The 26,262-nt window shown below is 52.6% G+C and overlaps 1 protein-coding gene across 1 annotated transcript in view; it reads right to left on the reverse strand.

The window, feature by feature from the left end:
• The window catches only part of LINGO1 (leucine rich repeat and Ig domain containing 1), a 153,782-nt gene extending 129,719 nt beyond the window's left edge, over positions 1–24,063 (reverse strand). Inside the window, exons 1-2 of the mRNA XM_039557693.1 lie at positions 23,853–24,063; positions 8,969–9,140 (exon numbers count right to left, since the gene is read on the reverse strand). The gene's annotated coding sequence lies outside the window, so the exon portion shown is untranslated. The remainder of the gene's footprint in view (positions 1–8,968; positions 9,141–23,852) is intronic.
• Positions 24,064–26,262: the final 2,199 nt, after the last annotated feature.

The following is a 26,262-nucleotide window of genomic DNA, read 5'->3' on the forward strand; positions in this document are numbered from 1 at the left end:
TCTGTGAGCCTAATTCCACATCTCCAGCTGTCATTCAAGGGTTTTGGAGTTACTCTCACTTTTCAGGGGGATAAATCACGTTGGAGGGCAGGGGTTTTTTTCAAGGTCCAATACCTGGAGAAGGAGTTTCTCCTTCCAAATGCAGATAGTCCCTGAGAGAAATAATCTCATGGGAAATAATCCAGTACAAAGAGGGTTTATTGCATCTTTTCACAGGCTCTTTCTTACTGACAATTGATGAGTTCATAGTTACCAATATCCATTAGAGGGTTTATTTTATTTCTTGTTAGAAAATAAAAAGGCAGAGCCCAAGAAGAGTAAAACTAGCCACAGAGGCTGAAGACTGACAGGAGCTGCCTGGCAGACAGTGAGTGAAAATGCTCTGACAAGATGAAATGTTTTTTCTTTCATTGAAATCACTCCCTTTCCGAATGACTAATACACAGCTATCGCACCATGGATATTTCCAGAGTGATGAGATGTTTTTAAAATATCTCACTGTGCCTCAAAATATCTCACTCTGGCTCAATAGATCATCCAAAACACCACCCACGGAAATCATAAATAAATAGATACTATAGTGCTGTAAAAGAGCAGACTGGCCAGGGCAGCATCGTTCATCGGTGAGCTCAATGAGGCCACTGAACCCCTCCCCTCGGCATGTGGCTCCTGCAGCCAGGCTTTGTGGAGATGGAGACACCAAGCCTTTGCAAATGGAGCTGGGCACCTCCTACTCTCCCAGCACCTTCACAAAGCTGTCCTGCACAGCTCATTGATGGCAGAGATCTCTCCTTAAATGAGCAAACTGGATATAAGAGGTACATGGACTCCATGGTCCACTCAACTGCTTGCACTCAACAGCACAGCGGCCACCAAGAAGGCAGGTGACATTCTCTGGCCCATGGGCCATGCCTGGAAATCCATGTGCCCCTTTGGGGACCCCCACTGCCTACGCAACAGCTTCAAACCTCAAGTTGCAGCAACCAGAAACACTCCATCCTACTCCCTGCTCCGAAACGCATCGCTCCCATTGGGAAAGGGATACCCATGCCCTGTGAACAGCTGGCGTTGGGTGATGCGCTGGTGGGATGACTACCAGCCCAGCAGCCTCCACATCCCCTCGCCCCAGGCGACAGGCACCAGCCCAGCACAGAGCCAGGAAGCTCCCATGCTCCTGACAAAGACTCTGAGGGACTGCACAGAGCCAGGAAGCTCCTGCTCTCCCAACAGACTCCAAGGGATTGAACCGAGCCAGAAAGTTCCCGCTCTCCTGACAAAGACTCCGAGGGATCGCAAGGAATGAATGGTTGCAAAGCTGACCCCAGGCAGCTGACTTTTCACACATTTGGATGCATTTGCTCCAAGCCTGGAGAGGAAAAAAAGCAGCAAAATGGCAAGAAGAAATCACGGAGCAGGGCTGACTTGCCTTGCATGTATTTCAACCATTCTGTGTGTGGAGAGGACTCATGCCAGATCCCTGTGCCATTGTCCTCCCTGCAGGGAAGAGACCAGAGTCCCCTTCCAGGCTTGGATCTCGGTGCAAGGACAACTCTGCTTGGTAGCTCAAGCAAAACTCACAGAGAGTTGGAGTGCAGACATATTTTTAAAAGCTCCCTGGATCCTGGTGTCCACGGCTTAGATCCAAGCCAAGGAGAGCTATGACTCCCAAAACCTCAGCCCAGCCCAGCCCAGCCCAGCCCCAGCTCGCTCTGCAGGAGCCGAGTGTGCTTGTTCTCTTCCCTAGGAATCAGGCAACACTCTTTGTTTTGCTGTTTGAAAGGAAAGGGAGCAAATAGTTTTGAGGAATTGAAAATGGGCTCCTTTGCTTTTCTCAGCAAGATAAAAAAATGGTTCAGATCACCCAGGCTGTGCTATTCCGAAGTTGTTTCCTCCTTAGTGGCATTTACTGAGGGACATTTTGAAACTTTGGGAGATGAAGCAGCCTTTCAGAACAGGAGTCAAAATACATCCTTTGGAAACCACAGACAATCTGATCCTTATCGTCTTCTTTTCAAAAGGGCTGAAGCTACTTGTCCAGCACAGCAGGAATTGGTGGATTCCCTGGGTTCAAGGAAGGAAAACACCTTGCCATAGAAATTCAATCCTACTGCTGAGGTAGATGGGGAACCCAGCAGCAATGGCTCATTGGCATCCAATCTTCACAGAACTCTGCCAGCCCCAGTCCTTCCTGTCAACCTCTGCTTGGCTTTTCCCTACATTTCCCCTTCCTCCCACTGGGAACAGGCAGCACTGAGAGGCCGCAGATGACAGAGATGCTGCAAAGGCAGGAGGGAGAAAGACAAGGCCCTGCATTTCCAATGAAGATAGCTCCAACATCTGTCCTCAGCCACAAATGTATTCACCCGCACAGACACACTCATCAGATGAGGCTCTAAAATATTTACTGCCCAAATATCAATCCTCATAAAGCGAGGCAGCCATTTGGGCTCGGGGAGGGGGAAGGAGATGGGGCGGGTTGTCAATAATGTCATAACCACGGGCAACTTTATGTTTCTCTGGAAATGGCCAAGGAACACGCAGCTTGACAGATGTGCAAATGGGTAATGCAGGCTCCCTAGTTATGAGCATGAGGATGTCAAGAGGAATAGATGAGCAGTAATTCAAAGTATATTGGGCTTAGAGAAGTACATGGGCATCGTAATGAATGCGGGATGGGCACTGCGGTGGAGGGAGGGCTGAAGGAGGATGAGGAGGGAGTGGGATGCTGGCCAGAGAATTCAGCCCCTGTGGTGCTGGGGAGTGACTGAAGGGACCAGGCTGGGCATTTGGTGGGCAGAGTCACGCTGCCATGGGTGTTACTGCACCGACGGATGTGTCAGCCTGTCTGCTGCTGCCGGAGGCGGGACCAACCCCCAGGCTCCTTCTTCCTCCTTCACAGCTGCATCTCTACACAAGCCTCTCCCACCACTGTGCCACCTTTCCTTTCCCTTGCTGTGAAACTCAAAGTTTTAGCCAAATACCTATATTTTTCACCAAGAAGAGTCAAAAAAATCACACCAAGGAACCAAATTATGCTTCAAGTTTAGTCTCAGCAGAACTACAGGTTTTATTTTTGCCCTTATCTCCAAACTAGAAAACAAACCCGACGCCGTAGCAAGGGCTGCCGCCGCCCCCGGCGCCGCCTGCGAGGCGCAGGCACTGCTCACACCTCTGACTGTGCCTCGCCCGGCATTTCCCCATGCCACCTCGGCGGGCTTTAAAAAGCAGCATCACACAGACGCACGCTACACCCCCGGCCGCGCGCTGCCGCCCCCTGCGCACGCTCCCGCCCCAGAGGCGCGAATCCCAGCCGCACGACAGACCACGGAGGGTGGCCAGCTTCCAGCATGAGGGGCTGCAAAGAAAGGAAAACCAATTTAACTAGGGATGGGATGCTGGGACATTCTTCTGCTCAGGTGTTTGGTTTGCCAGAGGAGTGGGGCAACATGGTGCAGAGAGGACCATTAGCCAGTCCCAACTGACCTCATGTGGCCAGCCCAGAACAGCACACACAGACATTTCAGCTCCACTCATTTTTCCAAAAGATTCTCCTCCTTCTGCATTTCTGGGAGTGAAATTCCCACTCTCCCACGTCCTCTGATGCTCTTTGAAGGGACGCAGTCATTGGCTACAGCAGTGGAGCCACGCACACCCTTCCTCCCTCTCAGCTCCTGCAGAGAAGTTCATCGTTTTTCCACACCCTGGTGCTTTCGGAGCTGGGGGGAATTACTCATGAAGGCAAGCAGGCACCCCACATACCAGCTATCACCATAAAGGTGGTTTTTCCTGTGGAAAAATCCATGAATCACTGTACAAGTCAGTCTGGCTCAAACCAAGCCACAGTGCTCACCACTGTTTATTGAAAAGAATTAATCACCAATCTTTTTCCTGGCTGATTTTATGAAATATGACTTATCCCAACCACTCACTACTACGTTGTTACAACATCCAGCTGCAAACATCCTCTGCATGTGCTCTGGGAACCTTCCCCACGGCTCGCGGAGTGACACAGTTTTGTTAGGTCAAATGACCAATGACTGAAAAAGCTTGAATCTTGAAGGAATATTTCCTACAAGTGTCAGACTGCAGATTTTCACTCCTAAGATACACTTCTGGCACTGGCTGTTCCTGCAAAGGTGTTGCTCAGTGAATAATCCCACTGGAGCTGAGGAGCATTTCCAATGCTCAGTTGCTCAGTGAATAATCCTGCTGGAGCTGAGGAGCCCTGGGGTGTTGCAGCCCTGGGCAAGGGGTGACACCAGGAGGAGGCAGGGGCACAGGCAGGGTAGGAGCTGACACACAGAGCACACAGGTCCTTTGCCTTCCATAAAAAACACTCTCTGCCACCATCCCAACCAAGCCACACACAGGTAGGTGCCAGGAAGGGGAGGCAGGGGCTGACATCGCTCTGCATGGCTACAGCAGCTCTGACCCAGAGAGACAACCAAGCGGTAACAAATCCATAATGAAAAAATCTCTTTTTTTTCCAAAAAATGTCCTTGTTATAATTTCCTTCTCCTGGCGGCACCCTCCTGTGCACAAGAGCTCGGCCATGACACAGTGTAAGAGCAGGAAACTTCAATGCCCATGGTTGCGAGAACAGAAAAGAGAGATAATTGCACTTCTTACAGCAGCAGTAACTTATCTTGGGGAAACTTTCCCTGCTAATGAGGCCATTCTGTTCAGACATTCAGCAAGAGTTGAGAGGGCTGGTGCTGCAGCCAGCCCATGGTGGGTGCAGGCAGAGGGCAAGCAGGGGTGGGAAAAGCAGCCCAGGAAACCACCACCATTGTCCCAGTCTCATCACTTTGCAGCTTCCTGAAGCTCAGTTTTCCAGTGCTAGCACTGTACCAGTCAGCTGGCTTTAATTTATTTCTCAAAAAAAAAAAAAAAAAAAAAAAAAATCCTACTACATCAGCTATTGTCTCCTCTGCCTCCTCTTGCCTTTGGCTACATGCCGGTTTCAAGGCATCTCCTGGCAGAGCTGCACCTGCCATCCACTCCTAGTCCCCTGCAAAGGATTTTCTTTCTGCATCAGTGCCCACACCCATACAGGTCCCAGGGAGCCCGTGGCTGGCACTGCCAGGGGCAGCTGGGGACAAGCCTCTGTGTTGACGAGTGCCAGCTGCTGAGCAGGATGCCTGGCCTGCAGCAGCTGGAGGCAGAGGTAGCGATTTGTGTGCTCACCTGGAAAGGCAGACATCCTCTCATCCCTTGCAGAGCTGCTGAGAAACCAGCTCCTGGCTTTTTTCCTAGGAGTGTAACATCACCATACTCCAGCTGCTAGGAGAAGATGCAAAATCCCCTCTCCCTTGGGTCCGGACAACCCCATGGCAGGGGCAGAGGTGAGACAGCTCTGCAGGAGAGCCAGCATCCAGGAAAAATGCCTGGAAGGTGGCAGTTGCAGCCAGATGGGATTGCATCTCCTGTTTTGAAGGGAACCAGGGGACAGTGCCTGCAGTGTGGCTCTGCTCTGGCACATCCCAGGCTGAGCCACCAGCACCAACCTCGCTCCTCATTGGCAGGCCAGGCACATGCATCCCTGTGGCATGGGGCTGCTCTTCCTGCAATCTGTGTACCCAAGCAGCAGCAGCAGCAGCAGGACGGCTTGGAGAAGTAGACCAAGAGTGGAGAAAAGGAGGGAGGAAGGCCCAAAGCCACAGCCAAACACAGCATCGCAGCTCAGGCTGCAAAGCCAAGGCTGGCAGCGTTGCTCCAGTTACCTGCACGACCTTGAGAGCCCTGGACAAGCTGCAGGGAGGAAAAGGAAAGCCTCCAGTGGCAGCTCTGTGTGTTCATAGGGACAGGAGAAGTCAGGGAGGGGACAGAGGGGTGGGTGCCATTTGGGATGTGCCACCCCAGCAACAGAGCACGCCAGATGGACCAGGCTGCTTTTACCTCTGTCTCAGCCCCAAAAAGGCAGCTCACAACCCCCACACCTTCTTCGGACAGCATTTTGTGGGTCCTGGGTTTGTTCCCATGGGAGCACATGTGTAGGAAGAGGTGAACACGTCGTGTCACTTGTCTAGGACCCAGTACAGGGCAGCAGGAGGGGGAGTAGGCACTGCCTGTGCTCTCCAGAGGGAAGGGCAGCCAGCCCCTCTCTGCCTGGCAGGAGACGCTGCCAGCACAGAGGCATGCCCCCAAGATCACAGCAAGTGTATCTCGAGAGCTCAGAATAAATATTTAAAGGTGGAGGGAAAAAAAAAACCTGTTTGTCTCTGCAAGCAAGTTCTCTGTCTTTGCTCTGGGATTTGAGACAGAGACAGAAAAATGACAAAGGAGACACAGGTTTCAGCAAATCATGGGCACATCAGAAGTGATGGCTTTCAGATGCCAGCTTTGCTGCAAGACAAAACCCGGCCAGATGCCTGACAACCCCGACAGCCATCAGAGACTGCAGGTCTGCCTTCCCTCAGACACATGGGGCTGCAGTGAGCCCTCCTTCTTACACCTCTCCATTCCAGCCAGGGATGGGAGCCAGGGTGCTCCCCAAATCCCTTTCCAAGCCAGTAAGAGCTGGTCCTGACCTGTGGTGACTTGTGACCCCTCCTTACCCTGTCCTGCAATCACGTACAAGGTGATGGGCTCTGCATCACAGTGTCGGACAAATGTTCTCAAATCCCTGTCCCCACAGCAGAGCTCTGCCAGAGGAGAAAACCATGGCTCAGCTTTCTCCATGCCTCGCATGAGCGATGGCTGGGGGGAAGGATGGGAGATGACAGCTCTGCTCAGCTCCCAACAGCCCCGTGCTGGGCCATCGCTCGGAGGCAGTGGCCGGAGCAGCCACAGAGAATGGGATGTTCTGTATCACAAGGCTGTCCTTAGGATGCTTTTATTTCCAGAGAGAGCTCATTAGCTCTGGTTGTGCAGGAGTTCAGGTTTTTTTTCTCCCTGTTACCAAGAGCTGGAAAGCTCCACTGAATAACATCTCTGAGCACGGGTGGAACAAAGACAGGGCATGGTGGGGAGAAGAGCAACTAAACCAGAGATAATCAAAGCTGCTGCTGCAGCCTTACATCACTTACAATCTCCATCTCCTTTGGATTTCCCAGCTGGAGTGGTCTCTGCTTGCTCAGCCCCACTCACCATAGCACCAGGGCTGCAGGGCTTGGCTCTGCTCTGCTCCAAGAGGGAAGAAGACGCAGAGGAGAGTTTGAGGTGGCAGGGAACTGGGCTCAAGGCAGCCCACTGGATCAGATGGGATGCCAGGAGCTAAAGGGACTAAGATGCACTAAGCAACGAGGAAGGCTCTGTCTCTGGCACTGTCACAGGAGGGGTTTAATATAGGCACATCCTACCCAGGGATGCTCCAGCTGTTACGCCTTGCTGGAGTCTGGAACAGCCACCTCCTTACCAAGCCCTGACACTCCTCTCCCATCACCACACGGTTCAGCACACGCTGCGGGAGATGCAGCCGAGAAATCACGTACCAACAGCAGGAGATAAGCCACCTTCCCAGATATGATCACAAGCCCCATTATCTCCTTAACCCTTATGCATTCACTTATCCATCCCAGATCTATTCCTCCTTATCTAAATTATCCTCCTGTTCTTTCCCATCTCTCACCATGGTTGGTCTCGAAGCATCACGGCCTCTCCAGAAGCGACAGAGGCAGCAGGAGAGCCTGATGCCCCGGGCAGCCACTCACCACAGCTAATGGGATACACTCTGATTGACTGGCCCCAGCGATTTAAAGTTAATAAAATGTTAAAAGCAGCCCTATAAATCACCCATGCAGGAAGTGACCTGGACAGGAGGCCTAACGAGTTAGCAGAGGTTTTATTTAAAAGCCATTTGTCTGAGAAGTGCAACACAAAGAGTCAAATAACTCTTAGGAAAACAGCAGTGATGGAGCTACTGGGAGGATTAGAGCTGGCTGGATATTTACAGCCTGAGGATGTCAGTCTTCCCAGTGCTAACTGGCCCCTGCTTACCAGCTGGAGCATCCCAGCTGATCCCAGCTCCAGGTAGGGAGCTCCCAAAGAGAACCAGGACAAGCCAGATCACAGCTCTGACTCATCTTTTTAGCTCTCTGGGTCCACTGTGACCTTCTCACAGACCTCTCAAAACAGGAGTCTCATGCCCATGTCCATCCTGTGATAGGCTGGTGGCATCCTCATCTTCCTCCAGGCCCCAGCTCCCCTGCCCTGGGGATCACACAGGGAGAAGCTGCTCTTCTCATATGCTACTGCACACACATGCTGACATCTCTGTTTGCATGGAGAAGCTTGATAACAAGAGGCCCCAAAAATCTCAAACTCCAAACCCACCCCAGAAATCAGGTTTTTGGTTTCTAACCTCAATTTCCACTCCTCAGCCATGAATACTGATTTTGCACCCATCAGGAGGGCAGCTGGGCCACACCACCTCAGCCCCTGCTCACTCCCCACAAGCTGAGCTCTACTTTTTTAACCTTAAAAAAACCCTACTGCCAAGTGCAAGGAGAAGACTAGAGTGTTTCCCGAGGACAGGGACTTGGCCCCTTCCCAAATGCTCTCCCCCAGCCACCCCTTACTCTCCCATCACAGGAAGCCTCCAATACCCCAAAGGCCTTTTACAGTTGGGAGAAAAGGCAGCTTGTGCTTGGGAAGCCTCCAGAGCATCGTTAAGAGGCAAATTATAGACAATTATCCTCGGAAGTACATCAGGGAAGCAGAGGCAGTCACAAGGCACCAGTCCCATCCAAGCCTGGCTTCTTGCAGCAGCAGAGCAGTTTCTAAAACTATGAGCAAATTCCAATGGAATACGGTCTGCAAGCAACAGGTTTCACCAGCAGCTACCCTGCCTTCAAAATCACCTTTTAATTGCAAGAGAAGTTCTCACCCCCAAGCCAGCACTTTTCCCCCCAGCAAGATGAGAGGGAGACGAGTAGGTAGGAGATTCAACAACACAAGAAACAACCTGATTTCGCTTGAATTTGCCAAGTGAAATTGGGTTGCCTTTGCTTTTCACGGACATCCTTACCTTGGCAGGGGTGCGGGAGGCTGGGTGCGGGCGCAGCCGGTTCTCCTCGCCAGCGATGAGCACCTTCCAGGGGGGCAGGGAAGCCTAAGAGTGCTGGGGGGCTGCGGCCAGGGGGCTGCTCCGGTGGCTCTGCGGGCACTGAGGGCGGCTCATGGCTCCCGGGCACAGGGGGCTGTGGGTGGGAAGGCACAGAAGATGTCAGTCTGGAAACACGTGGCCACAAGCACACACCAAGCAAACCCAACCCCACAGAAAGGTTGACCTGAAAGTTAGGAAGGTAAAGAACTTAATATATTAGTATTTTTCTGTATTGCTCTTATTTCCCCTCCTCCCCATCATCGAGGAGAGGAAACCAGTGGGATCTGCTTAGATCTGGACATTAAGTAGATGTGGATACCTGAAGAGGTCCAGCACCCCCTGAGGGGCTCCTGCTAGGCACAGGGTGATTCTTGGGAGCAGTTTCCAGAGGGTGTTATATGCTTCCAGCATCACTAGTGGGGAGGAAGAGAAGGTACAAGCTCACCTGGGCGAGCAGCCCCTGGCCCACGCTGATGCACACAACCATGAACATGTAAGAGAAGGACCCCCCAGCTCAACAGGCCCAGCTGGGGGTCTCACAAGGCCAGGGGAGCTCTGTCCATTGCTCACAAGTCAAGGGATTCCACTGGCACCTCAGAAATGCTAAGAGAAAGCAGGTCCTTGACCTGCTGATCTGTGATCAGTCCTCCTGAATTCAAAACTGAAAGGGAAGCAAGACCCTTTGCTGATGGAGGTGGTACATCCACATCCACCCATCCTCTAACCAGCTTCACCTTCACATGCAGCACTCTCCTCTCCAGCAAGACTTTGATTTAATACATTTATTTAGTGGTGAGGTCCCCAAGGCAGAACTCACATCCTCTTTTTGCGTCTCAAATAGTTTTGAGCAGTCAGTGTTTAACAAATTAATAGTACAGTGATGGCACCTTGAAAAATAGACTGTCCTATCCACAAAAGGGGCCGCATCTCCCAGTTACTCCAAAGGGCAGTGCTTCAGACCTCACTGAGCAAACTGCATTTAGACACAGCCACCTTTTAATGGCAATGATGTGATCCTGCTACGGCTGCAGCCACAGAATTGATAGGGTTGAAAGGGACCTCTGGAGATCATCTAGTCCAAGCGCCCTAATTAAAACAGACCCTTAAAAATTATTAAAAGCACTATTACACATCTCCCAAATGACGGTGTTACTGAAAATACAATACAATAACCCCCACTCCGCCACGATGGAGATGAACGGCGGGGCGAGGGTCGGGCACAACGGAGCAGAGCCCCCCTGCCCCGGCACCGCCGCCCGAGCCCGAGCCCGCAGACCCCGCCATCCCCCGCCATCCCCCGCGGCGCCGGGAGGCCCATCGGCAGCCAGGCCCAAACTTCGGCAGGCCCATCGGCAGCCAGGCCCAAACTTCGGGTCGCGGGGGCCAAACCCACCCCGCCGCCTCCCGCCCACCCATCCACCGGCGACAGCAAAGGCCACCGCAGCCCCGCACCCTCTCCGCGGGGACCCCCGGGGGCCCTTCCCACGCCCACCCCATGCCCCGCGGAGGGGAAAAGCGGGTGTGGGGGTGCTCACCTGTTCCCCCTTGTCCCGCAGCCCACGCTGACCTGCGGGCGCGGTGCCCCAGTGTCCCGGTGCCCGGCAGCCACGGGCTGGCCCTGACACCCACACGCACCATCGAACATGGCGGCCAAGTGTATCCCATCTCCGCCTATCTCCACACTGCACAGTGGGAGGGCAGGCGACAGGAGGGGTGGAAGCAAGTTAAAAAACACCTCTTAGCTCAGGTATTTTTTAGCAGCCATCCCCTACCGGAGGGCTGCCGTCCTACCCCAAGTTACCAGCTAAACTCAGCAGCTCTCCGTCATGAAAAGTATCCACGAGGTTTGCAGTGGAGGCTGGCAAATATTTGCCAAGGATTCTTCCAAATCTCCAAGCCCGCCATGAGCTCGCTGCAAATTTGTTTGCTGATCGTGGTCCTTGCGCTAATTTGCAAATGGAGAGCAAAGAAAAAGGCGGCTGTACGGTGTAGGGGAAGGCGAACAAGCAGGATCCTATTCCACGGAGAAGGCAACCCCACCGACCCTAACGAGGGCTCATTAATTAACACCTGCAGCACTGGTGTAACACCCAGCTCCTGATGCTGACTGTGACTAGGGAAGTGATCTCTCAGCGCAGGCACCACCAGGGAATGGGAGGATGCTGCAGGGGATGGCAACAGCAGCACCTGCAGGGTGTAAGGGCAACGATGACCCCAGTCCGACCTCTCCGTGTGGCAAGTTGCAAAGAGGTGCTGGGAAAGCATCCTCTCCCCTTCCCCAAAGCAGTTCCAATCAGTTTCTCCTGTGGCTTCTCTGATTTTGGCACCTTACCAAGTTCCAGCCTAGGCCAAGCACACTGCTAATTAGCTGCACTAATTAATCACAGTTTCCATAGTTTATTCTTTTGTTCTCGCACAAACACCCATGCTGCCTGGCGTGGTGAGCTGCCATGGCATTCATGGAGCACCAGCACAGCTGGTGGAGCTGACCCCAGGGAATGTGGGTCATTGGCTGCTGGGCTCCCAGCTGGAGACCAGAACAGAACCCACCCCTGGTCCTGCTGGGAACTGAGTTAAAAGCCAAAGCCATCAATTCTGGGTTGAAACAGTACAAGATTCACAACCCCCCTCACTCTTCCAGCCTGGAACTGGTCATGCCAGCACAGCTCACACCATATTTCTGAAACTTCCAGGAGGCCAGGGGCTACTGGTGGGTCATTTAGTCCATTCCCCCTTTGGGAACTGGGATTTACTGTGCCTAAAGCACGTCTAGTGCTCAAGCCTGGCCTCCAACATCTCCAGCAAAGCCAATTCTACAGCCGCCCTTGGCAGCTTCCTGAGGCTGCTGCCACCAGTCGAGCCACGGAGGAGGCTGCATTCACTTGCCACCATCCTTGGTCCCTCCTGCAGTCACCAGTGCCACAGCCCATTCTTCCTCTCTCCAGCCTTGGGGATGGCTGACTGGCTGTCACTCCATCAGATCCCCCCAGGGAGACACCCCACACTTGCTCCTAGGAGTGGAGCTGGCACACAGCCCCGGCGCAGAGGCAGCCATCCGTCCGCCTCTCCCCCGGCTAATCCCGCCGAAATCCTGCCTTTGTGCTCATCACATCCACTGCCTGAGCATTAGGCACCCGCCGATCCCAAGCTAATCTCCAGAAAGCTCCCTCCCCAGGGGGGTTCCCCTTCCCTGGGCAGCCCTGCTACCCCAGAGGCACGGGGGGACAGAAGGACATGCCGGCTGTGATTCCTTGCCAGCACTGGCAGGATGTGCTGGGAATGAATCCAACAACCACTCTGCTCACTCCCTGTTGTCAGGGATTTTTTTAACCAGGTATTTAAAAAAAAAAAAAAAAAAAAAAAAGACACCAAGGGGAGAAAAAAAGAACTGTTAGTCCAAGGGAGCCTGTGTTGTTAAATTCAGAGAAATCCAAGTCTCAAGTCCAACAGAGGCCAAGGTTTCCGGGCTTTGACACAGCTGACAAGCTAGAGCACAATGAGAAAATACGCACACAGAAATAGCCAGGCAGGATAAAGGATTTACTGCTCCTTTCACAGAAAACAAAAGAATAGGCTTAAACTCACCATTTAGGAGTGGTAAAAAAAAAAAAAAAAGGAAAGATAAAAACCAGATCTGCAGCAAGAATATTTGAGTACAGGATCACCAGGAGGTGAAGAAAAAACAGATCCTGCTTGTCCTGGGTGCAGCAGGGCAGCAGCATCCCCAGGGACCCTCTCCTCTGACCCCGCAGCATCTTGCAGTGAGCACACACACAAAGTGCCAGGTTCTCACCTCAGAGCCACCCAGTCAGTTCCCTCCTGCCCTCCCCTGCCCTGGGTCAGCGTGTCCCACCGCAGCCCACATCCCGGCGTAGCCAGCTGTCATGCCAACATCCACACAGTCTCCCCTCTGGAGCATTTCTCCTGGGCTGATTCTGGCTGTAGGATTGCCCTCTTCACTCAAATCCCTCTCCAGGGTCCACTACCCCAGTGCCAACCACCCCAGCTAATGAGGCTGGGGCTCCCTGCCTTTCAGACAGGCTTTTCCATGCTGGGAAGGCTCCAGGCTCTTGACTGCCCTCCCTTTCATGAGGAAGTCATCTCAGAACACCTCTTACTGAGGAGGCCTGATGGAAAGAGAGCTAGGGCTGGCAGGGGCTTTGATGGCTTCCTCCCATCATCTCTCCAGGTCTGTCCTCATTGAAGAAGGAAGTTTTCAGTTCCCTCAAAGTTTCCTCTAACTTGTGATGAAAGAAAAACTCTTTGGAGGACAGACATGAACTCAGTTTCCCTGATGAAAGTACTGCAGTGGGATTTTTTGGGTTTCTTTTCTTTTGAGTAGCGCCAGCCAGAACAGAACTTTGCAACCAGGCAGGCAGAAGGTCTTACCTTTTCCATGGCAGGAGACCAAGTCTCCCAGCTGGAGACCAGGACAGAACCCACCCCGGTCCTGTTGGGAACTGAGTTAAAAGCCAAAGCTATTGATTCTGGGTTGAAACAGCATGAGAATCACAAACCCACTCACTCCATCAGCCTGGAATTGTTCATGCCAGCACAGCTCACACCATATTTCTGAAACTTCCAGGAGGCCAGGGGCTACTGGTGGGTCATTTAGTCCATTTCCCCTTTGGAAACTGGGATTTACTGTGCCTAAAGCATACCCAATGGCTACGGTCAAGCCTGGCCTCCAATATCGCCAGGAAACCCAATTCTACAACCTTCCTTGGCAGCTTACAAGCTGCTTAATTGCCCTGATAGTTATGCATTGAGGGTTTTTTTGTAAAAAGCAGCTGATTTCTCAGCAGCAACAAATACTTGGGAAAGCTTTCTCTCTGGCAAACTCTCTCTATTGTTCATCTCTTTCACATAAAACATTCCTAATGAAGAGGGAAAGCAGGATCTTGGCTTCTTTCAAAACAATCTGAAATATTATATTAAAAACATGCACTGAGTGTTGACATATTTAGTGCATTGCTTTATAAAGCAAATTGCCCAAGCTCATTCAGAGCTTGACACCATTAAGACAACACAGAACTACGTGACTGGGAGGATACCACTGCAAGAAGTGCCACTTTGGGGAGCTATGGAGCACCTTGGAGCAGCCAGATGGCCTTGACTCCATCCCAGTGAGAAGTGGAAGCCACCAGCATCATCCCCTAAGAGAGGGATGCACGAGCAGCACTCAACATGCTAATGTGACAATTACAGCAGGTTTCAGACCCATGAGTCCTCCCCACCCAAACCCTCAGCTCTTCATCTAGGCATCTTCAAATATCCAAGGCTGGGAGGACGTGGTATATACCATGCCAGGCTCTGACCGCGATGGATCTGTGCTGTGGGAGCAAAGCTCAATGTCTCCCTCAACACACCAAGCCAAATCCCTTGGAAATGGAAAGCTGGCTGTGGTGGCCAGCCAGGTTTCTCTCCACACTCGGCATAGGCAGGGTCCCTACAGAGCCCCCTCCTCTCCTGCAGCGTCTTTGAAGTGCTCCAGGCTCCGCTACACCAGGATTTTCCAGACATTAAGCTGATGCTCAGAAAACAAACAGACACAGAGAAAGCTCTCATCACAAGGCTGGTTCATGTCCAAGAGCAGCCCAGGGGCTGGCTAAGATAGGCAGTGGTGCTTTAACAGCCTCTCGCCAGAGGCCGGTGTGAGCTATGGCTCCCTGTGGACTCCTGGTCCATGCCAGCTCCATGCTCACTTTGCAGGAGCAGAGCAGGAGAAATGAGCAGGTTTTATGGCACATTGGCTCTCCTCCAGGGACCAAAAGCTTTGACAAAGCCACTGCATCCTCTCCTGCTGTGTGGGTGCCCAGACATTTCTGAGTGCTTCTGGAGATGCTGCCGGCCTCAGTAGGGACATATCAGGGGTGATGACCAGCATGATCCCTACCTGATGTGTGTGGTGGTCCTGGGGGGATCAGTTCTTCCCCTCCAAGCAGGAGATCAGCACCTTATGGGATCTGAGCACAGGGCAGGCAGCACTGCAGCCATAGTGTGCATGAGTGTGTTCAGGTTCATTTACCTGTAACCTAACTCCATCTGCAGTGTGGGCAGCTGACACAAGGGCCTGGCTCCCCAGGACAGGTTGGTGCGGAACCAAAGATGACTGCTGCCCCATGCCAGAGTGACAGTAAAACCCCTCAAGCAGAGCACAGACCCTCAGAAGACCTGGTGTGCCTCAAGCTGATTTAACTCAGGACCCCAAGCCCTCCAGGAAGGTCCAGCAACCCCTCATGGCTTCTACCCTCTCCAGCCCCTTTTGGGTTTATCAGCACCAGTGAGCAGACAGGCTCCCTGCAGTGAGATCCACTGAGCACAAGGCCTCACAACAGATCAGAGAGACCCGGGACTCCTCCTCATTTATATTCCCCTCCAGCCACAGCCTTCAACATGGCTGAGGAAGGCAAGGCAAGGCCTATAGAGAATGCCTACAGATTATTTCTCTCAGATTCCAATTTATTTTCCATCATTAATGTCTTTGAAAGCCCAACACGTCCTGCAGACAGAAAGAGCATGTTAAACGTGTGCACGGTGGAGCTGCAGAACCACGGTGAACACGTGCCTGGCACAGGTACCCATGCCACCAGGGAGACTGGCGTGGCCAAGGGAAGGGCTTTGCTACCAGCAAGCATCACTCTTGCTCAGCAGAAGCTGCGGTAGAAGCCACTTATCCCCTCCAGAGAGGTCCCCACCATGCACAACTCGAGCCTGGGAAAGCGAGAGCATCGTTCTGGAAAGCAGAGGTACCACAAGCCCGGTGCTGAGCATTGCACAGCAGCAGAGAGAAGGCAGGGCTGGGGGAGAGTGACTTGCATGAAGGATGAGAGGAGCTGGAGTCTTCCGTAATGGAGAGAAAATTGCTTTCGCCAACTATCTGCAGTTTTAAAGCAATTACATTTGGGGGGAAGCCGAGAGCATGTCTGAGCGCTACGCGCGTGGCGGGTGTGTTTTGAAATACAAGAACCAAGTCAGAAAAAAATAGAAAAAGAAAATGCCATTTAAAAAAAAATATTTGACGCAGTAGGCACTGAGAGGATAAAGTATTTATAGCTCAGGGAGGGGACAGATACTGGAAGCAGCCAAACATCCCAGCAATGGGACAATTGAGAGGAGGTGGGGCAGTTTGCTCCCACTGGTGGTCCCCTTCCCCACCCCACACATGGGAAATCCTCCTTGGGAAGCTCTGAAAACACAGCAGCTGAGCGCAGCCTGGTCCAGCAGAAATAAATAGAGTTTGTTCTAATCAAAACACTGCTCGCCTTCCACTTTATCTGCTCATGCAGTAGGGTCAGTAACAAAAGTCACTCCAGTGACATCAGGGTCAGGTCTCCATGGGCTTAAACACCCTTGGGAATGTGCTCCCCTCAGCCAAAACATGGAGCTGCCTTAATACTTCCCCTCACAGACCTGCAGGCTGACCCAAAACCCAGTAAGCACCCAGCAGCTACCAGTTAAAGCCTTTTGAGGACCAGATTCAGACTGGGAGGCAACAGCTTGATTTGGCCACAGATAAGAAGCTCCTTCAAGTTGTAAAAAATACTCCTGATCTTCCCTGCAAGCCATCACCTTTCAACACCATCCTTTCCCTCTAATCTGCTGTAATTAGGAAGGATCCCAGGCCATAAGCACATCTCCTCTAATGACCAAGGTGGCAGGGCCCGAGCTGCCCTGATCCCTGGAGCTGCTGCACTGACTGCTGCCGGCACTGCTCAGACATCCAATTTATCAGGACGATGTCCCTTTTGCTTTCTGGCCACGCGCCTTCCCCTTGTCTTTATCTGCTCTGGGGACAAGTGTGGGAAGCGGAGAAGTGGCATCCAGGGCTGCTGGTGACAGAGTCCCTTTTCAAAGGATGTTGTTCAGCTGTTATTACCAACTCTCACCAAGTGGAATTGAGACATGAAGTAGATTTGTGCCCAAGATAATGGCGTTTATTAGACAAGCTATTGAGGAGAAAACAAAAGCTAACAGTGGAGAGCCACTAAGAGCAATGCCTAAAGAGAATCCATCACGAATACAAAGAGAAGAAGTGCTAATAGTTGGTGCTTCCTGTCAGTGATTTGAAACCTCAAGCAGTCCCTTAACAACTCCAGGAGAGTGAAGGTTAGTGTCACCCAGCAAGAGGTGACAAACAGCACCAAGGTGTCCATGCCCTCAAACAAAGCAGCATCCAACCCCTTCTGCTCTGGTCAGATGTGGCTGAGCATCTCTGCCCCAGGGTAGCAGCCCTCAGCTCACCCATAATCCTTCTCCTCACCTGTATCAGCATCACATAATACCTGTACGACACAACACCTATACTATATGCTCCTAATGCACACAAGGATGCTCCAGAGCAAGGATCCCAGCAGGATTGCACCCCACACCCTGACCACAGCAGGATGGCAAGGAAGGAGAATTTCATCTCTGCACCCCCTGCAGCAACCAGGGCCCTTTTGCTAAAGCCCCATGGGAAATACCTTGAAAATCATGGATCCATCTAAATTTTCCTATTGGAGACCATCCCCTTCTTTCCTCACCAAAGGAGACATGCTCCTGCAAAATCTTCCAGTAAAAAAATGCATTTTTTATGGGAATGAAAGTCTTCCATAGGATCTTCACTGGCATGTTGGTTCAGTGCCAGCCAGCCCAAGCCCCTGGTGAGATTAGCTGGAGCCTGGCACAGTGCTCACACCCTGAGGCACAGCTGAGATCTTTGGGAAAACACAACAGAGATCACGGCTGCTAAACTGCTTGTCTGGGTCCTTGGCGATTTCTACTTTCCGATTTCCAGCCCAGACAAACAATATGGGAAGCCCCCAAATCCCCAGTCTCAAGGCTAGCCCAAAGAGACCGCCAATTTCACACCCAGACCTCTTCATCCCAACCCTCCTTTCCTTTGCTAGGATGATGCTCAAGGGCCAGGCTGGGGCAGCAGCACAGGGTGATGTGGAGGAGGGTGAGCCAGGCAAGAGCGTGAGGGCATCCATGCAGCCCAGAAGCTCCTGAGAAATTTATTGCTTGTGACACGCTGTCAAAGCAAGGCACATCTCATTAGTCAGTACCGAAGCAAATGAGAGGGCTCCTTCGCCAATTAAAAATTAAATAAATAAAGAAGGGGCTCACCACCTCCCCTTTGACCCTCTTGGCGAGTGGGAAACCCAAGGCAAGGTGTAACACAAGTCTGAGTCACAGCTTCTCCCCTTCCCAAGATGGTGAATTCCCCACTTCCAGCGAGCAGCAGCAGCTGGGAGCAGCCAGTGACCACCACAGCCTGGCTGGATCTGGCACAGCCAGATGGAAAACAACAAGCTTGAGGAGCCACACCTGACAGTCAGGGAGTTGGAAAAGGAAAGACTTCCTTTCACAGCCCCTGGCGCATTTTGTTTCCTAGCTCTTGAAATGGAGCTCATTGGACTCCTCTGAGTGGCATTTTCTGCTAAAAAACCCTATTTTTATCAGCTTTTCTTTTTTAAATGACGTGGTTTTCCTTTGTGGGTTAAGCTGAGCAGGCACATGATTTTTTTTGTTGGTTTTTCTTTGTTTTTTTCTCCAAGATTTATCAGCCATTGGAGCAGAGGGCATTACAACTCTTCTCCAGCCTGGTGGCAACAGCAACTCTCTGGGGTTTTACACTGCCCTCCTCCACGCCCACCTCCTTGCAGCATCGAGGAGGGGGAGAGCCCATCCCAGACCCCCAAACACAGGTGAAGGGACTGTTTTGAGCAGGCAGTTATGGGCAAAGTTCAGTTTCCCCATCACAAGCCAGCTTGAAATTTTACAAGAGCACAGAGGTGCCTGTTAGCAGCAAACATCCCAGCTCACCACATTCCAAATGGGTGCTGCAGGAACCTGGGAACTGCAGACAGACCCATGGGTGTAGGATGGATTGGTGGGGGCACCTGAGCAGGAAACAGATCTCACCTCACAGGGGAGGCACCCAAGAGGAGCTCTCTCTCCTCCACCCATACAGGACCCAGTGAGGGAGGGAGTGACCCCAGGCCCAAAGGATGCCATACCCAGGAGAGACCCCTGCCCACGGCAGACAGGAACACCCCCTCTTCCCACAACACTCCCTAAGTGCACCCCTTAAAAAACAGCACGGACCTGAAACATGAGCCCAGCCCAGCAGCATTTCCCAAATCAAACAATAAACAAGGAGCCGTTGCAGGTTTCCCTCACGCTGCAGGTCCTGATTAATCCCCACAGTAAACACAAAGGAAAAAACCCACCCTAAGGGGGATGCTGTCTGTTTAAAGGCACAAATGGATGCTAAAAGTAGACAAAGAAGCTGAGCAGAGGCATGGCAGGTTTGGGAGCAGGAGGGGAGTGGGGAGAAGCCCATGGGTTCCGGTGCAGGAGGGAAAAGCAATGGGACTTCCGCCAGCCATGCCCAGCAGCCCCTAACTCCTGGAGCCATCCTACAGTCCTTGCACCCTGTCAGTCTGTCACCCTGTCAGGAGGGGGCATTCCCTCACCACCCCCAAAACATCCCAGCCTGAACAAGCTCTTCCCTCTGGTCCCCAAGGCCAGGTTGGTTGGGGCTCTCAGGACGCAGGCACTGGGGGAAGGGTCAGGCAGGAAAACAACACTTCCTCTTGTGGAAAACGGCCAGGATCCTGGGACTAACCCCTTGTGCCTAGGGACTAACACTGCACGAGGCTGGTTTAATGAGAAATGGACATTTGAAGCATAACAGCTCTGGCCAGCAGATTCCCCGCTCTCTTCCCACTGATGCTGCTTTCCATACGGTGCACCCAGCTAATTAATTACAGAGCACAATCCAATCAGTCAGGCCATCCTATTGCAGTTAAAGGCATTTAAGAGATAATGCCATGAAACTTCAGATGGACTGGCCTGACCCCAGACTCTGACACCACTGGGGTACTTGGGTGATGCTGTCGCTCCAGCTGACGTCCCAGGTCCAAACATGCTGGGAAAAAAACCTTCAGCCTTGCAGTGCTCCCTGTGGGCTTCGTTTCTGGGTCCCTGCTGACTTTACCAAGAGATGTGCTGTCCTGGCCCACTGGCACTTTGCCCTGGGGCAACCTGGGCTCACTGCTGCCCATGGAGCACACACCGGCCTGGCTCAACACAAGCACCAGTGAGGGAGATGCCATCTGCCCTACTTCTGGCTCTGAGTTTGCTTTCAGCGTGGCAGAGGACAGATCTGAAGGACAGATCTGAAGGCCAGATGCCAGCCCATCTTCTCCCCAGTGCTGCTATACACACCCCACACAGTCAGCTTCACCACTGATGCTGATGTGCCAAGACAGCCAGATCCCTTCATACCTTGCCATACAACTCCACTCCACCTCCCCACCACACCAACTACAGAGAGAGGATGGCCCCTGCTCACCAGCAGCAGGGACTGGCCTCACTGGAGAGGGGCTTTGGTGGCAAGTGGACACAGGAGAGTGGCTAAAGTGATGGGATGCTGTACAACCAGCCCCTTTAATGTTATTATTGTTGGCATTGATGTGCTGATCCCCAGATAGGATGTTCTCAGCTTTGCAGGGAGACAATCTCCTCCCTGGGCTAAAAGTGTGGGTGTTCCCCCTTCTCAGCACTTCAGTTATTGGTTGAAGTTATCAGACCCCTTTGACAAAGATGGGGGGCTTGCACTAGCTCAGCCCATTTGGTCCTGAATCAGCCACTGCCCCTCGCAAGAGGTTCATTCAGCGAGTGCCCTTGGTACCACAAGCAGCCTTTGTTTCTTCATCACACCCATCTGAAGCCCAACCCCATCCATGTATAGCTGGGATCCCTGCTGATTGCCAAGCTGCTCACTGTAAGGGTATTAAAGGAAAAACTCATGGTGCCAGATCCCAAACATCCTCCCAAGGACTCTGTGTGGTTATGCTGCTCCGTGCTACCTGTGTCCCAGCCCTCATGTTTGATGATGAAAGTGGCTGATTCTGTGATTTACTGATCCTACCTTTGGTTAGCTTTGCCTACCTAGGGTGAGGATAAACTCTTGGATTTGCAAACATTTTGAGGATTGTGGTTTTAATTTTTTTTTCCCCTTATTGTGTGTGCAAGCATCAAAAGCTCTTACACCTTGATCCAAAGCCCAAAGTCAAGATGGGTGATATATATCAAGTCTAAATATGTTCCTGTCACAGGTGGCACCAAAAGATTGTTGCAGTTGAAATGAGTGAGTGTTCTGCTCTTACTTGGTCCAGCCCATCTCCCAGATGCTTGACCTCCAAGGAGAAGTGAGGAGGAGCTTCTGCTCCTCAATCTCACCTCCAAAATGCCTTTGTCAGAGACTCAGGCACAGTTAACTATGACAAAGGACAGAAAGCCTCCTCTCAGAGCTGCCCTCCCTCGAGCCACCCCTAGGCAGATACCCAGCACTTCTGCATCAGGACCAGCACTACACAGGTCACAACACCAGGAGTATCCACAAGGTTTTCACCCAAGCAACAACCTACAAATTTCACTAATGCAGATTTGCAAAGGAGGGATGTGACTCTGGCAGGACTGGAGCATGGCTACAAGCAAATGGCAGCATTCACCAAGCACAAGTGGGAAGGGGATAATGCCAAAATGACACTTAATAATTGTGTCTTCCTGAAAACACCATCTCAGCACAACTACAAAACTCACTGTGTTTACTGAATGTCCTCTCACAGTGTCAGAAAAAGACACCAACAATTAGCAAGGGGAGGCTAGAATTTGATTGCTATAGATGAGACAGGACCAACCCCAGACATCTAACACTAACTGCTGTTTGTGCTGGTAGGAACTGCATGAGGGCTGGCTTGTTACACCCAGCACTGAAATGACGTACAGCTAAGTCATTATCTTGGACCCTAAAAAAAAGAACATAACTACAATAGCACAACACCATGACTTCACTAGCAAATCAGGATACCACGTCCCATCCAAGGAGCCAGAAGAGATGGGGCCACTGTTTCTTTACAACATCTGTCCCATGGTCGCCTGGGAATGAGCACAGAGAAGAGCTCAGCATATCTGGATGAACAATAAAATAAAATAAAATAGGACATCCTTCTTCCTCGTGCTGGAGTGTCCCAGACTAGGATGATTACAGGGTCTGGACACAGAGAAGTCTCATTTTGTGGTGGAAATATGGCTATTGTGGGATGCCACAGCTGGAGGAGGTTCTGCTTTCTGATCCAAATCCGGCTCCAGGGGCCAACAACCACGGTGTGGATTGGACAGGAGATGAGGAGACAGATGCTCCATGCGTCCAGTACTGCATCCCAGACAGGGTGGAGACATCCCCCTGGGAGTCAAGGTCCCATGCCACAGCTGTTTGGTGAGAGAAGGAGCTTTTCCCCATGGATCTGGAGAACTGAAACTCTTCAAAAGCTTGAGCTCTCCTGTAAACCATTTCAGGGATTTTGGCAGGAGGAGGGAGGAAAAGCTGTTCCATAAGCCCTGAGGCCATCCCACTTCCCATGCCTAGAAGACAGCTCCAGAGTGCCCCGCTTCTGGAGTAATTCACTCACTCTCAGCTCTCGGATGCCCCATAAAACAGGGCATATCTCCCAGTGGCCCTGAAAGGATTCTCATGGGAACCAAATGAAAAGCTGAAAAACCAAAATGAGGCTGAAAAACACATCAGCGCCTCAGAGGACGGCATGGACTTGAGGTTGTGCTACCAGCCCAGAGCACCTGCTGTGCTCCAAGCCCACAAAACAATGCATCAGAGAAAGTTCTTAGCCTTTGGCATCCATCTTCCCTTCCCATGGCTGCAGCACCGGGATCACTGCTGGAGCCTGCACCGTCCCATTTTCTGTACCCTGATATGAACCCTTCCAATTAAACAACTGAACTGTTCCCAGCTCAGCCTCCCATGCATGAAAACGTCCTGTTATTTTGCACCTGCCAAGAGCTGTGTCCCAGCAGATCTATCTTGAACTGACACTTGAGGATAATTAAACCTCTCTCTCCTCCGTTAGCGCAGCAGATAAAAGGAGAGCCCTGGGGCCCTCAGGTCGCTGCTGTGGTGGGTTGCTCCTGTACAAGTCGAGGAACATAAGATGAGACTCAGTTTCTCAATAGAGACATGGGCAAGGGAGCAGGGGGCCAGCTTGGCAATTTGCCCTAATTTAGCAGGGGAGGAAGATGTAAGAAGCACACCGGCAGCTTCCCTAGCTGGGCAGATCCTCTGATGAACAGAGAGCTGCAAACAAAGTGTCTGGGATCAAATCGAACCCCTGTTGTTGCTAAAGCTGGGGTATCATCCGTCATGGAGCCACAGTCCCTAAGGACCCAGGTGTGATGTTCTAGGCACCCTTGTCATCTCCTCTAGCTCTAGTCTGAGCAAGGACTGGCTCCCATTGCTCCCACCGGCAGCACTGGGGGCCAGGTGCCCCACAGCATCAGCCCAAAGTCGGCCGGTTTCGGGGAGCAGGTGGCAAGATGGGAACCTGTCACCCCACGCCACGCTTTGCCTATCTCCTGCGCCAGCTGCCTGAGGTTGCTGGATGCATCCAACCTCAAAGCCGAGCTTCGATCGGGGCGGTTTTGAGGTTGGCACTGAGCATCTGCCATCGCTCCGAGCTGGGCCTCCAGCCCCTCGGGGCATTGGGGGGGCCCAGAGCACGGCGACCCCATCTCTGCCTGTCCCAGGGAGCTCTTCGCGCCGGGGGAGCCCTTCACTCCGGGGGGGCACCCTTCCCTCAGCCCCGCTGCGAGGGGATCAAGTCCCACTTGCCGAGTGATGCGCTGCAGAGCCGCAGGTCCCCAGGGACCATGGGTGTCCCTCCTGCCTCCGGGGGGAATGGATATTCTCCCCCCACAAAACCCCCATTCCGGTGCCCCCGATCCCCTCCGCCGCCGTTACCTGCGCGGGCTGGGGCGGCGGCCGGGCGGGACGCGCCGCGCTGCAGCTGGGCTCGACTCCCCGGGGCTCGGCGCATCCTCCGCCGCTCGGGAGGGCTCGGCCGGGCTCCCTCGCCCCGCTCCCCGCCGCTCTCCGCCTTCCTCCGCGTTCCTCTCCCGCTCACCCGCATACCCCGGGGCTGGCGGCTACTGCCGAGCTCCGCTCGCCGCCGCGGCGCCGGCCACCTCCCGCAGCAGCCGCCGCCGAACCGAGGCGCCGCGCCCCCCGTCCGCCCCCGCCTCCTCCCCGCTCTCGGCCCCGGGATTGCTTTAAAGGGAGAGCGCCTGCACAGAAGGAGCGCTGTTCGACATCCCCTCCAAGATGCACCGCACCCCTCTAGTTCTCCATCACCCCCTGGGCTGCTGGGTGTGCCATGAGGATGAGTCCCAACAGCTGGACACAGTGATGGCCCTCGTCCCCCCTGTAGAGCCCCTTTTAGTGAGTGCGTTCGTCCACTCATCCAGAAAATCCTTATCCCACTGGCTGAGTTTGCCTTACCCCTTCCCAGGGCTGCAGGGAGCAGAGCCGCCAAGGACTCGGCACACCAGACCCTGTCCAGGAGAAAGCTGGGAACCCCTTTCCCAAAGCTGACACCCTGCCACACTTCTGCTTCAGATATCGTCAGATGTTTTCATTTTCTCCTGCCAATATTATCCTCATCCTCATTCAAGCGGGAGCCGAGGCTTGCAGGTCTGTGGGTTTTAATCAAAACTGGAATTCTCATCACACAGTCACTTTATCTCTGTTTATCTTGCTGGAATGAAGCAACGTGTTTGGTGAGGTGTTTTAAAGCATCCCGGGGTGTGAGTGCATCCCTGCCCCAAGCAATCTACAGCCGCCACAGCGAGGGCAGGACCCGGGGGCAGGAGCAGGCAGAGGTGCTGGCAGCTGGCTCAGGTGTCTGGAGCTGGGATCAGGGGGCTGGGTTTGGGCTCTGCAGCATCCCGCAGCCCTGATGCTCACTGCTTTCCCGCTTGGTGTTTTTCATCAGTGAACACCATCTGTACCAGAGCCGCGAATTGTTATGACCTTTAAGGCTCCATCCAGTGGCCGCTTCCATCAGATGCTTTTGTGTCTTACTACGATCTCAGGCACGCTGCCAGACTCTAAACGCACAATAAAGGCAGGGAACATCTTTCCTCCGGTTTCAGAAAGGAGAAACATCACCAAAAAAACCTGCCCCAGTGCCAGGATTGGGTCTAGAATTATTCCTGTTCATTAATACGAGAGATAAGTGAGATAGGAAAGCACACCTGGTAGGAGGATTGTGAAGTAATTAGTGCATAATGTTAGTAATGATCTTCTTATTCCAGCTCTGCTTATTACCACAAGCTTTGCTTGAGTCCACCATGATGTGCTGCATAAAGCAGATATCTCCTGAATCTGATTTCCTGTTTGGAGATGATCTCTAGCTGAGAAATTACCTGCTCTCAAAACTGATTAGAGTCCTCATCAGCAGATTCTTCACCCATCCTTTAGGCAGGCCCTAGAATATACAGGGAATTGAGAATAATTTCATGCAGGAGGTAAAATCTGGAGTTGGTGGCCCAGCTGTGTGCCATTCCCAGTGAAAATGCAGACCAAGCAGTGATGGCAGCAGGTTCCCAGCCCTAATCCAGGTGCTCTGAGCTGCCCTGCTCCGATCAGTGAAGGTTTTGGTCCTGTGGCACCTTCCAAGCTGGTAGAAGCCACTGGCTGCCTCTGGTTGATTACCCCTTCCACCCCAAGCACTTTGGGGACTGTCCCAAGCACCAGGTGCCTGCCAGCTCCTGAACAGACAGAGACTGGTGTCAGCAGGCCCTGCCTGCAGGAACAGTGCTCCCTGCCTTCGGAAACTGGGACTTCTGAAGCTGCTGGCTGTGCACCGTGCACCCGGCCATCCTGGAAGGAGCCTGGCATGGCAGGACCCTGCTGGCTCTCACCCCAGACCCCTGCAGATGCAGGCAGCTGGCTTTCTGCTCCCTTCACGTGCTGGTCCAGCTCCATCTGGAAAATCAATGAGGTATTTTTCCTCCTCTGCTTCCCATGGTTAAAAACTGTCTCCTAATTTCCAGCCTACATTAGCCAGTTTAAGCCTATTTGTTCTTGTGCCAGCACAGTCTTTTAGCTTAAATGGTTCCTTTCTGTACCTGGTGTTTACTTGCTTGATATATTTATGGAGAGTAATCATATTCCTGTTTTGCCTTTCTTTGCTGGGCTAAACAAGCCAAGTGCTTTCAGCTTCATCTTACAAGACAGGCTCTCCATTCCACCCTATGCTAATAGCCCTTCTCTGCACCACTCCCAGCATGAATTCATCTCGCTGGACGATGGGCCACCATGGCTATGTGTGCCTCCCAGTGCCTGGCACAGGCACCAGTGCCCACTCCAC

Source organism: Corvus cornix, chromosome 10 (genome assembly GCF_000738735.6).
Source record: "Corvus cornix cornix isolate S_Up_H32 chromosome 10, ASM73873v5, whole genome shotgun sequence".
Classification (NCBI taxonomy): domain Eukaryota; kingdom Metazoa; phylum Chordata; class Aves; order Passeriformes; family Corvidae; genus Corvus; species Corvus cornix.